Source organism: Bufo gargarizans, chromosome 1 (assembly GCF_014858855.1).
Source record: "Bufo gargarizans isolate SCDJY-AF-19 chromosome 1, ASM1485885v1, whole genome shotgun sequence".
In the NCBI taxonomy this organism is placed as follows: Eukaryota; Metazoa; Chordata; class Amphibia; order Anura; family Bufonidae; genus Bufo; species Bufo gargarizans.
In genome coordinates this window covers 190,451,832-190,466,410 of record NC_058080.1, presented here as the reverse complement: position 1 = coordinate 190,466,410, position 14,579 = coordinate 190,451,832, and positions in this window count along the sequence as shown.

Sequence of the window (14,579 nt, the reverse complement as noted above, 5' to 3'; positions counted from 1 at the left end):
AACGACTGCAGAGTTGCCCACATTTTAACAGAGTTGCCCACATTTTAATGTGTGCTGACTACTGGGTGGCCCCACTGCTGGATCCCCGTTACAAAGACAATGTGCCGTCCTTAATTCCCTCACTGGAGCGTGATCGGAAGATGCGCGACTACAGGCGCACGCTGGTAGACGCGCTCCTGACGCCGGGGGACAAGTGGAAGCACAAGGCGAAGGCAGGGGAGGAGGAAAAGGTCGCCAACGCAGCTGTGTCAGTGCCAGCACCTTAGAAGGCAGGGTTAGCATGGCTGACATGAAGAAAAGCTTTGTCACCTTGTCGCAACAACTGGCCCCAACTGCTGATATGGAGCGTGTTAGCAGGAGGCAGCATTTGATCAACATGGTGGAACAGTACCTGTGCACACGACTACACGTACTGACTGATGGTTCTGCACCATTCAACTTCTGGGTCTCCAAATTGTCCACATGGCCAGAGCTTTCCCTGTATGCCTTGGAGGTGCTGGCCTGCCCTGCAGGCAGGAGGCGTCATTACAGACAGACGTTCATTAAAATGAACCAGGCTTGGATCCCACAAGACTTGTCGGTACTTTGTGCAGACTAGACACTTATACCACCATCAAACATACATTCTTGTACTCAAGTGCAATGTTTCTTTGTTTTTTTAATTTTTTTTATTTTTCACAATATTTTGGGGGCTACCTACCCCAATAAAAAAAAAAAAAAAAACATTGTTGGCTACCTCCTCCTCCTCCATTGCTGCCTTCACCTACAACACCACATTCACCTCCTCAACCTCCGACTCCATTTCCACCTCCTTCTCTGAGTTGCAGGTTAATAATTTGTAATGTTTAGTTATTTTATTTCATTTTAAGTTATTTTCCTATCCACCTTTGTTTGCAGAGCAGTTGCCATGCTCTTAAGCACATTTTACTGCCTTTTACATCCCTCTAGCCTTTTCAATGACTATTTTAGAGCCATTTTAATGCAAAAAAGTGCCAATTTGAGTGCCCTAAATTGAAAAAAATCTTATTTTCAATTGTCGGGAGACATTTTACCATTTTTGGCGTATACAAACCACTGCTGTGCCTCGGTGACAGAGGCCTATATCTCTCAAAATCCTCGGTTGTATTGCTGGGTGACATGAACCCCCTTTTGCCGTGAATGAACCCCTGCTCTGCATTGCTGACAGGGACCTAAATCTCTCAAAATCCTCTGTTGTATTGCTGGGTGACATGAACCCCCTTTTGCCGTGAATGAACCCATGCTGTGCCTGGGTGACAGGGTCCTAAATCTCTCAAAATCCTCTGTTCTATTGCTGGGTGACATGAACCCCCTTTTGCCGTGAATGAACCCCTGCTGTGCCTCCGTGACAGGGGCCTAAATCTCTCAAAATCCTCTGTTCTATTTCTGGGTGACAAGAACCCCCTTTTGCCATGAATGATCCCCTGCTCTGCATTGCTGACAGGGGCCTAAACCTCTCAAAATCCTCTGTTCTATTGCTGGGTGACATGAACCCCCTTTTGCCGTGAATGAACCCCTGCTGTGCCTCCGTGACAGGGGCCTAAATCTCTCAAAATCCTCTGTTCTATTTCTGGGTGACAAGAACCCCCTTTTGCCATGAATGATCCCCTGCTCTGCATTGCTGACAGGGGCCTAAACCTCTCAAAATTGTCTGTTCTATTGCTGGGTGACATGAAGCCACTTTTCCGTGTATGAACCCCTGCTCTGCATTGCTGACTAGAACTAAATTTAATGAAAACATCTGTTACTGATCGGAAGATGCTCGACTACAAGCGTACGCTACTGATGTCATTCCCACCTGACAGGGGGGACAAGTGGAAGCACAAGGCGAAGGCAGAGGAGGAGGAAGAGGTCGCCAACACAGCTGGGGCACCGCCAGCACCTGAGAAGGCAGGGTTAGCATGGCCAAAATGTGGAAAAGCTTTGTCAGCCTTGGAGGTGCTGACCTGCCCTGCAGCTAGTGTATAGTGTGAACGTGTGTTTAGCACAGCAGAGAGCATTATCACAGGCCGCAGCCAATGTGGACAAGCTTACGTTTATTAAAATGAACCAGGCATGGATCCCACAGGACTTGTCCGTACCTTGTGCAGAATAGGCATTTAAAAAAATAAAAATAACACAAATCAGTGTTGGCTACCTATTCCTCCTTCACCGCCGCTTCCACCTACACCGCCACGTCAATCTACACCGCCACATCCACCGCCTCCTCAACCTCCCACTCCTAGATCTATATTATTTTTAATTTTTTATTTTTTTTTTTTTAAGTCATTTCCCTATCCATATTTTTTTGCAGAACAGTTGCCATGCTCTTAGACACATTTTGATGCCTTTCCAGGACTATTTTAGAGCCATTTTAGTGTCCAAAAGTTCGGGTCCCGATTGACTTCAGTGGGGTTCAGGTTCAAGTTTGGGTCAAGTTCAGGTCCCGAACCTGAACTTTTTCTTCAAGTTCGGCCGAACCTGCCGAACCCAAACATCCAGGTGTCCGCTCAACTCTACAGATGAGCACAAATTTTGCACACCTGGGTGTAAAGGTACGCCCCGATTTTTACCGGAGGCTGTGACACTAGCATCATAGCCCCGGACCCTCCATTCTCCCCAACAGAGGAGACGAGGGAGCTGCTGACAAGGGTCCAATCAGAGCAGTCCCTTGTCAGAGATCACTCTGATTGGTTAGTCTGTACAGACCAACCAATCAGAGCGTAAATATGCTTGCAGGCTCTGATCTCCACAGATCCTGTCATTGGAGATCAGAGACTACAAGTAGGTATAGCACTGAGCAGTGTCAGACTGGGCTGTCTATGGCCCACCAGTAACATTTATTTTGGGGGCCCGCCATACAGATACATCCAAATATTACCTGCTCACACAGCAGCAAGCTACAGGATGATTGAGAATGGGATTCCCTGCAGCAACTTGAGATGGCAGGTCTTTGGGAAAAGAGGAAGTCAAACAATTGGAAGGCACACCGTCCCAAAATAAAGGAGTATATACCCTGGACTGAGATCCATTTAAGACCTAACCTTTTTTCGACTAATAAGGACTATTGTGACAAATTTGAAACAATACTTAACAAATGATCTATGGACATTATTGTCCTTAGCATAGATTTTTTACAGAAATCTATTCTTGAGTCAAAAGAGAAGATTGTTGCCATTGAGACTTAGCTCTCAGCTACCACATCTCCCCAGGATCTCACTGACCTAAAAAATCAAATTGAAAAAACCTTAGAAGATCATCGTAAATACATAGAACAGACCAAAAGATCCAAATATATCCGCGATATAGAGGACTACCAGCTGAACCGTGTGTATAGATGGCAATGGCAAGAACAGAATACGTATGGCCACTACTCATATGCGGATTATGCGTCTTCCTCCTCTGGGAGCGAGAAACCGACTTATCGCAGACAGCGTTTTTTCAACCGGCGCGGGAACCATTCCCGCCAAAACAAAGAGGATACGGAGGGGACGACACTCCAGTCGAAACAGAGACACCACCTATGCAGACCAGGTCCCAGGTAGTGACCTAGTAATCAATATTTCCTCCAGAACCTTATCTCCTGCAGAGATATTGGTTCTCTCTAAAGGTCTCTCCTATTGTCCTATTTCCTCTCTACACCATTTTGATTTAACACAAGATTTATATAGATTCTATCGTTCCTTGCGGTTAAAAGCGCATTTTGCATCATCAACTTCTAGCGATAGAATTACCAATCAAGATAATCTGTCTGTGTCACACTTGGGCCTTAGATCCAGAAGTATTTTCATGCCTCCTAAATCTGACCATAGTGTTGAAGCATATATTGATCTTGTTGATAAAGAAATACGACAGGTACTAGATGCTCAGAAAAGAGGTACATATCCAACATCAGGGAATTTATCCAATATAGAACATACAGCTCTTAAAGCTTTGATGAATGATTCTAACATTACCATTAAACCCGCCGATAAAGGCGGGGCCATAGTTGTTATGGATACCAAATATTATATTCACGAAATTCAAACTCAACTTTCAGACACAGAGACATATGAGCTAATCTCATCTAATCCCACCTATAAAATTCAAAAGGAAATTAATTCATGTTTAGACTCCGCCTTACAACAGGGCATAATCGATAAAGCTACATTTAACTTCTTACATAACGAACACCCGATGATGCCAGTACTGTATACACTCCCTAAAATTCATAAAAATCTAGAAAAACCACCAGGTCGGCCGATTGTAGCCTCTACCAATTCATTACTCTCACCTCTGTCCATCTATCTGGAAAAAATCTTAACTCCATTGATCAAAAAAAACGACTCATTCCTCCTAGACACTAGTCACTTTCTAAGTATCATTTCTAATATCGGTCCCCTGCACCAAGATGCCTTTTTGGTGACACTGGACGTGTGTAGCCTGTACACATCCATACCTCATGATGGGGGTGTGCAGGCTGTTTCTAATATTCTTCAGACTTCGTCATTGTCTATCGAACAACAGAATTTCTGTATCGATCTACTAAAATTAGTGCTACGACGCAATTATTTCATGTTTGGTGACGAATACTACGTACAATGGAAGGGTACAGCAATGGGGGCTAATGTAGCCCCCCCTTATGCAAACGCCTACATGGCAAACTTTGAGACAGTACATGTGTATTCTTATTCTACTTTTCAACATCATTGTAAAATATGGCGTCGTTACATTGACGATATCTTCCTGGTGTGGGATGGCACTCGCGATTCGTTTGACCAATTTTTTCATTTTCTTAATAACATCTCATCGGATCTACAATTTACGGTTACTATTAGTGAACATTCTGTTCACTTTTTAGATACGTTAATAGTAAAAACGGATGGCAAACTAACGGTGGATCTCTATAAAAAACCCACCGACAGAAATACCCTTCTTCTTTTTTCTAGTAACCATCCCCATAACACCAAAACATCGTTACCAAAATCTCAATTCATGCGAGTTGGACGAATCGTGACTGAGCCCCACACCAGGGAGATTCGTCTACAGGAAATGTCCCAAAGATTTCGGGAACGCGGTTATCCCCAATCACTCCTAGACACTGAGCTTAAAAAAATAGTCTTGAATACTACGCCATCTAATAAATCGATTCCTGCTCCACGTATACCATTCATTACTACTTATCATTCATTTGTACCCAAGATACACCAAATCATTCGTAAACACTGGCCATTACTCAAAAAATTTCATCCAGAGATTTCAGAATTCTCATATCCCATGAGAATGTGTTATAAGCGCCCACGTAACCTCAGAGATTCCCTGGTTCATGCTGACATTGGTCCATTGAAACCTAAATTCATACAGCCCACTTTGGCTCCCTCCAAAAATGGTACGTTTCCTTGTTTAAACTGTGCCCAATGTACCAACGTGAAAAAAGGTAACACTTTTTCTCATCCTCATTCTGGTAAAACCTATAACATTAAAGGCTATTACACTTGCGCAACGTCCTATGAAGTCTGTATGATCAAATGCCCGTGTGGCCAGGCATATATTGGCGAAACCTCCCAATCCATTCGCGATAGGATCAGCAAACACAAGTCTGATATTAGGTGTAAAAAGGCAGAACTTCCCATTCCCCATCACTTTCTGCAGTTACAACACATGGTAAGTCAGCTACAATTTCAGATTATAGACCATGTACCAATGCCAAGACGTGGGGGCAACCGTAAACTTTTATTACGGAAAAGGGAGTCCTTCTGGATCTATGAACTCAAGACGGTTACACCGCACGGACTTAATCGCGAGTTTGACCTATTAATATGATTAATCAAGTATAATCAATATAATATGCACATTGATATGTTTTTGAATTAGGCCCTTTATTGCAACTGTCTGTAATAACCATATGGCTTTTTCCATCTCTTTCCTATCTAGACGCGCTGATACATAGGTCTAGGTAGGCTCATAAATTCATTATTTTGTTTCCAATATATACTAATTCTTGTTGTATCCTATTCTATAACCAATTGATGTTAATTGACACCACAAAATATTGTTTTACGATGATTCGATGGAACTCTATGAACGCCATCTAAACAGAATTATGATGACCGTCACTATGAAACCCTGATAAATTTCATAATTGATGAATGCTACTGTTTGTAGTAATTGTATCAATTTGTCTATTATAATTTTTTAACACTTATCTAATGGTCTCTGTATTCTCATAAATTCATTATCTTGTTCTAACATAACTAATCCAGCACTGTAAAGCACTGTAACTAATCCAGACATCCAATGTGATTTATGAGGATCGAGACTGGAAATTTAGATTGATGATGATCTATATTATAAAAAATTCAAGACACAAGATTGGCGATGACCTACACTTCGAAACGAACAGCTCGCGATGAATAACATTATCAAATTTAACTATATGTCGATCTTGATTGGTTTGACAATAATCCATGAATGTTTCTTTCATGATTTTCAATATTGGACGTGATTGTTCATTTCCCGTTTGTATTGTCGCTATTAACATCATGATGTCATAATTTGTTTTAAATCTTCATCAATATACCTGGTGCTTTGGAGTTGTGTGTTCTCGCGGGCGATATTAGAGACAAACTAACGCATGCGCAACTCGCAGTTAGGGCGCTCTGCGCTTCAATACATAACCAGACCCTAGTCATGACGCCTTAACTGTGCGCTCTGCGTTCCACATACAAACCAGACGCTGACCGATGACGTCAGACGCCGATCTCCACGAGGCTGCCCACTATAAATTGACTGCACAGTGACAGTCTTTCCTATACCACCAACGATTACACATTGTCTCCATAGCACATAGGTAAGGACATGATTAGTTTCCTAACCCCTTTTTGACTTATATTTTGGGCCTTATTCTGAATGTTAATATTGCTTGAATTTTTGCATATATCTTTTCGCTGCATAGCACTGCTCTTTCTATAGTATAAGATATCTATAGACTGCTTGTTATCCTTATAGAAATAATATATTGATTGTCTGACACTTCCATGGTGGATAGCTTGAACTACACGGGTGATAGCTGGTCATCCATGCCTTTTTATGCCATGTTTAAAATTAAACAAACAATGTATATACCTGCATAAATTTTCTTTCTGTTGTCAATAACTTTCTACTAAAAATATCGATATATGACATGGATTTGACCAGCTCTCGCTTTTTGGTTCATCCTCTCCACTATTGGTTAGACTAATACCTATTCAGCTGTTTCTTACTACATATGAGTCTTTCTCTAAATGTGGACTTTCTCTGCCTTTTTTGTTATATACTTTATTCGACTATTGTGACCCAACAACCCACTGATGTTATACAAATATCTCTGTATTGTCTACAGGCCGTGATCAAGGTCCGGTTTGGACCGAAACGTTGGCCCTGCTTCTTTGTTACATTATAACCAAGTTGGTGTTGGACACAACAATAAAATATTATTTTCAAATATATCACTATCTGAGTGTGCCGTGGATTTAGATAGTATTTGGGAAAAGAGGATACTGGCTTTCTGGCAATTGTAACTATTAGAACAACAAGTGTGCGGGGCACAACAGTGCATAATCCACTTACTTCACTAGGGAGGGGAGTGTAGAAGATAAGCTCAAGACACTTGACACCCTTTTCTCCCTCGCCGAGACTGCCTATAGTATGTTAAAAGCACTGCATCCAAAGAGATGATGACCCAGAGGACTTAAACTAAAAATTAGCTTTATTCCTAATAGATATACGGTTTATCAACTTTGGTAAGTCTGTGCCATTTTTTTGGTTATGTGTGTTGCAGCCTATCACTGCTCTCTCTCTTTTACCTTTAATCTCTGACTGCTTCACCTAGGTGTTCCATTGGCGCCCTCTATCACCCCTTGCCCTCCAACTTCCACCATCATCTTTCCCCCCAGTTTACTCCCTACCCATTGCGTCTCACTCCAGTTTTTTTCTGTTCTGTAACTATTAGGCTGGGGGTCACATCACGTTTTTATCATACATCTAACATACACAAAAAAAACTATATGTTAACGGATACCTCAGACAGATGCTATACTTTGGACATACCATAGAGTACCATTGTAAAAAACCCATATACATTAAAATGTACATTTTATTTGCAGGAGTCTGCAGTATGGGAAAGTATTGGAAAGCGTAGTGTACCACATTTTGCCATCCTGCAAAGTCCAGCAAAAAAAAAAAATATATACATTAACGTATACTTTATCCTCTATGGTGACGGATTCCACAGAATCGTTAATCGTTAACGTATACTTTTTTATAAACATTAAAACTATGACATAAAAGTAATGTGTACCCAATCTAAGTCCTCTCAGCCACATGAATGGGTCTATATTAATAAACTGGGTAGTTTCTTAAATATTCCACCCAGTTTTTTATATGAACTTGGGTTGTTTGAGGTGCTGTACACTGTCTATCTATATGCAGTGCAGTTAGTCTACTGTGTTATGTGCCACTTGTGCATGGGGTGGAAAACAGGGGGCCCACCTTGGTCAGGGGCCCACCGGGGGATTAACCTGTACCCCTGTGGGCTAGTCCAAGCCTGGCTCTGAGCCCCTCTGTGCCCCCTCTGTGCATCCATGCCTCAACTCCCCTCTCCCCATTTTTCCACCCCCCTATGGGCGGCAGAATTTTTTTATGGCAGCGGCTCAGTTCCGAAGCTGCTGCCATAAGCAGTCAGTGTCAGCTATAACATACAGCTGACACTCTGCTGCAACGGCCATTTAGCCCCTTAGATGGCGCGGTCAGTAGCCACCCGAGGCATCCATGGGATTAACAGAGGGAGCTTCCTCTCTCCCCTATCGGGCTGCCATGTATCTACGCCTGACAGACCCCAAGGGTCTGATCAGGCTTAGTGTAAGTGTAAGGACTCATGCACATGAAAGAAATTGCAAAATGTTGCAAACCAGTGATTGATAAATATATTTCCTGCCAATACTGTAGTATATTGGGGTCCTTAAAACACAGATCTGCAAAAAATACAGATGATGTCCGTGTGACATCAATATTGCATCCGTTTGTTTTTTTTGTAGATCCATTGTAACTATGCCTATCCTTGCCCGCAAATCAGACAAGAATAGGACATGTTCTATCTTTTTTGCAGATCGTCCATGCGAACATATGTAAACTAAATGCACACAGTCATTTCCATTTATAATAAGGACTCATTAAAGTTAAGGGTTCCACAAACTGATAGGTCATTATGTATTTTATATAACACGTGGTATTTATTACACCAATTATGTATCTTGCTAACATATTTTAGACATACATTCGGTATTTATTTAAACTAATCATGTGTGGTGTTAATTATCTTAGACATAAGAGTTTTTTTTACTAAGTTTGAGGGAAACTAACTGTAAAGTTCGGGTTCGTACTGAACTTTAGGATTTTGGGACCCCGGACCCGAACATTTCTGTAAAAGTTCGGGTTCGGTGTTTGGCGCTTTCTTGGCGCTTTTTGAAATGCTGCACAGCAGCCAATCAACGAGCGTCATACTACTTGCCCCAAGAGGCCATAACAGCCATGCCTACTAATGGCATGGCTGTGATTGGCCAGAGCAGCATGTGACCCAGGCTCTAAATAAGCTTGAGTCATGTAGCGCTGCACGCCACTCTGCTGTTACAAGTGTAGGGAGAGGATGCTGCTGGACTGGTGATTTCAGGGAGAGAATAGGAGAGAATCTAACTCAGCGATCTACATAGAAATAGTTGTGTGGGTGCAGGGCACTATTGTTTTACCCTGCCCTGAGCTCATTGACCAAAAAATACTAACTTTTAGAATTCTGTTAGTTAGGTGGGTGGCGGCGGGGGCCATTTTATGCATGCTCAGTGCACCAGCACTGCATCTGAGCTTTGGGACATTGCAAATCACAATTTTTTAGGGGCAAACTACAACATCTGTATTAGTCAGTGTGCAATTTAAGGTAGAAATACACCCATCATTTTCTGGGGTTTGAAAAACACACTTTTTTTTTTTTCAAAAAACTGTATTTTCCAGATCTGCAAGTGTTAAATTCAAGTTTAATATATACAGCTTTCATATTCTGTTAGCAAAAAAATATTTTTTAGGCAATCTACAACATCTGTATTAGTCAGTGTGCAATTTAAGGTAGAAATACACCCATCATTTTATGGGGTTTGAAAAACACACTCTTTTGACAAAAAACACTATTTTCAGGCCTTGCAGCATCAGCACAGGCTTATATACTGCTGTCAAATTCAGTTTTAAAACAAACACTCATTTTGGCACAAAAAAATTAGTTGGCAGCGTTTGATGCAGATGTCATTGTGAGATACACTCTTAATACATTTGGGTTACATTCAGAGATTTTAATTACGGCCATTTGGTGCACCAATATTGAATTCAGGCCTACACTGGTTCAGGCCCTGTGAGCTACCCCCTCTACATACAGGGGTTTGAATTAGGCATTTAAAATACAGCCATTTGAAATACAGCCATTTTGTGCAAAGATATATTTACTGCAGGCCTACACTGATTCAGGGCATGTGTGATCCCACCTATACATATAGGGGTTTGAATTAGTCATTTAAAATACAGCCATTTTGTGCAAATATATATATTTACTTTAGGCCTACAGTGGTTCCGGGCGTGTGTGATCCCCCCTATACATACAGGTGTTTGAATCAGGCATTTGAAATACAGCCTTTTTGTGCAAAGATATATTTACTTTAGGCCTACACTGGTTCATGGCGTGTGTGATCCCCCCTATACATACAGGGGTTTGAATTTGGCATTAGAAATACAGCCATTTGAAATACAGCTATTTTGTGCTAAGAAATCTTTAATTCAGGCCTAGTCTGGTTCAGGACGTGTGAGATATACCCTTTACATACTGTCGTTCTTTTCTACTATTAAACACCCATTTAGGGCAAGATCCTAAATTCAAAAAATATGAGGAGAGCGTCAAGTAAGGGACGTGGCCCAGGTTGTGGTGCTGCTGGTGGAGCCCCTGTTGCAGAAGAGTACGTAGTCAATCTGTTCCAGCTACACGCACAAGTGAAACCCCTTCCTCAGGTACAAGTAGGCGACAAAACCTGCAGCAGTATTTGGTCGGGCCTAATGCTGCTCTACGAATGGTGAGGCCTGAAAAAGTACAGGCGATAGTAGATTTGGTTGCTGACAGTGGATCCAGTTCCTTTACATTGTCTCCCACCCAGTCTCCTGCTGAAAGACCACAGTTGGCACCTGCAGCCGATGTCCATCAGTCTTTCACCTCACCCCCTTGCAAATCAGCCAAGCAGTCTGAGCCTCAAGTCATGCAGCAGTCTCTTCTGCTTTTTGATGACTCTGTTAGCAGGGCTTCCCAGGGCCATCCACATAGCCCTGCCCCAGAAGTGGAAGAGATTGAGTGCACCGATGCCCAACCACTTATTTTTCAAGATGAGTACATGGGAGGACCATCGCAGCACGTCTCGGATGATGACGAAACACAGGTGCCAACTGCTGGGGCTTTTGAAAGTGTGCAGACTGACACGGAAGTCAGGGGTGAAGACTGGGTGGAAGATGATGTGGAGGACGATGAGGTCCTCAACCCCACATGGAATCAAGGTCATGCGAGTGACCAATGTAGTTCGGAGGAACAGGCGGTGGTCGCACAGATCCACTAGCACAGCAGAAGAGGTATAAGGGTGCAAAAGCGGAGCGGCCATCCTCTAGACAGTACGGGACCGAGCACACCAAAACCAGCTGCAAGGAGTTCACTGGCGTGGCAGTTCTTCAGACAATGTGCTGACGACAAGACACGAGTGGTTTGCACGCTGTGCAATCAGAGCCTGAAGCGAGGCATAAACGTTCTCAACCTGAGCACAACCTGCATGATCAGGCATTTAAGTGCAAAGCACGAGCTGCAGTGGAGTAGACACCTCAAAAACCAAGAAAGGTCTCTGGCTCCTCCTGCTTCCTCTTCTGCTGCAGTCGCAGCCTCTTTATCCACCTCTGGAGTGACAGTGCCACCTGGCACCCCACAAACAGAGGATCTGCCAGCAACACCAACACCTGGGGCACCATGCATCTTCACAATGTCCCACGGAAGCGTTCAGCTCTCCATATCCCAAACACTGGAGATGAAGAGAAAGTACCCCCCTACCCACCCACGATACCTAGCCCTAAATGCCAGCATTTCTAAATTACTTGCCTGTTACTTGAAATGCTGTCATTCCGTCTGGTGGAGACGGATAGTTTTAATAGCCTTATGGCGGTGGCTATCCCACAGTACGTCGTGCCCAGCCATCAATACTTTTCAAGGCAAGCCATCCCTTTACAACCAAGTAGGGGACAAAATCAGGTGTGCACTGCGCAACGCTATCTTTGGCAAGGTGCACCTGACTACGGATACGTGGACCAGTAAGCATGGTCAGGGTCATTATATCTCCATAACAGCACACTGGGTAAATGCAGTGGCGGCTGGGCCTAAGGCAGATGGCAGTTTGGCGCATGTCCTTCCACCACCGAGGATTGCAGGGCGCTTCAGTTTGCCTCCTGTTGCTTCCTCCCCCTACTCTGCTTCCTCATCCTCTACCAGATCCTCATCCGGTCAGAGTAACACCTTCACTACCAACTTCAGCACAGCCAGGGGTAAACGACAACAGGCAGTTTTAAAACTTATCTGTTTGGGGGACAAACCCCACACCGCGCAGTAGCTGTGGACGGGCCTTGAACAACAGACTGATGAGTGGTTTGTGCCAGTCAGACTCAAGCCCGGCCTGGTGGTGTGCGATAATGGGCGAAATCTCGTAGCAGCTCTGGGACTAGCCGGTTTGATGCACATCCCTTGCCTGGCGCATGTGCTAAATTTGGGGGTGCAGAGATTCCTTAAAAATTACCCCGACATGTCAGAGCTGCTGCATAAAGTGCAGGACATCTGTGCGCGCTTTAGGCGTTCTCACCCTGCTGCTGCTCGCCTGTCAGTGCCGCAGCGTAACTTCGGCCTTCCCGCTCACCGCCTCATATGCGACGTGCCCACAAGGTGGAACTCCACCTTGCACATGCTAGCCAAACTGTGCGAGCAGCAGCAGGCGATAGTGGAGTTTCAGCTGCAGCACGCACGGGTGAGTCGCTCGGCGGAACAGCACCACTTCACCACCAATGACTGGACCTCCATGCGAGACCTGTGTTCCTTGTTGCGCTGTTTCGAGTACTCCACCAACATGGCCAGCACAGATAACGCCGTTCTCAGCATTACTATCCTACTTCTATGCTCCTTGAAAAAATGCTGGTGGCGATGATGGAAGAGGATGTGGCACAGGAGGAGGAAGAGGAAGAGGGATCATTTTGTAGGGTTTCCGGCCAGTCACTCCCAAGTGGCTCCGAAGGTGGGTTCCTACACCCACAAACCCAAGTTACACAATTGTCCAGCCAGGCAACAGTTCTGGAGCATGACGAGGTAGAGGATGAGGAGGAGGAGAAACCATGTACACAGCAGGGTGGCACCTAGACCAGCTCATGGTCATCACTGGTGCGTGGATGGGGGGATACAGAGGACACAGACGATTCACCTCCCATATAGGACAGCTTTTCGTTGCCTCTGGGCAACCTGGCACACATAAGCGATTACATGCTGCAGTGTCTCTGCAACGACCGCCGAGTTGCCCACATTCTAACTTGTGCTGATTACTGGGTGGCTACGCTGCTGGATCCCCGTTACAAGGACAACGTACCGTCCTTAATTCCCTCACTGGAGCATGATCGTAAGATGCTCGAGTACAAGCGCACGCTGGTAGATGCGCTGCTGGTGGCATTCCCACCTGACAGCGGGGGCACAGTAAAAGCACAAGGCAAAGGCAGAGGACAAGGAAGAGGTCGCCAACACAGCTGGGGCACCGCCAGCACCTCAGAAGGCAGGGTTAGCATGGCCAACATGTGGAAAAGCTTTGTCAGCACTCCTCAACAACCAGCACCACCAGCTGATAAGTAACATGTTAGCAAGAAGCAGCATTTCACCAACATGGTGGAGCATTATGTGTGCACGCGCCTACACGTACTGAATGACGGGTCTGCCACCTTCAACTTCTGGGTCTCCAAATTGGGCACATGGCCTGAGCTTGCCCTTTACGCCTTGGAGGTGCTGGCCTGCCCTGCAGCCAGTGTATTATCTGAACGTGTGTTTAGCACGGCAGGGGGCGTCATCACAGACAAGCGCAGCTGCCTGTCCACAGCCAATGTGGACAAGCTCACGTTCATTAAAATGAACCAGGCATGGATCCCTCAGGACTTGTCCGTACCTTGTGCAGAATAGACATGTATACCGTCACTAAGCAGCCATTGTTATACTGCAGCGCAATTGGTCATGTTTGTATTTCGGATATTTCACACTCTTTTGTAGTGTACCTTAATTTTACAAAATAAAATTAAAACCAAAAACCTGTGTTGACTATCTCATCCTCCTCCACCGCCGCTTCCACCTACTCCGCTACGTCCACCGCTTCCTCAAAATCCTACACGATATGGAACTCCACCTCATAAATCCATATAATTTTTTTTGTACGTGTTTTATTTTATATAATTTCACTACTTTGTCATTTATATTTTCGGTTGAAATT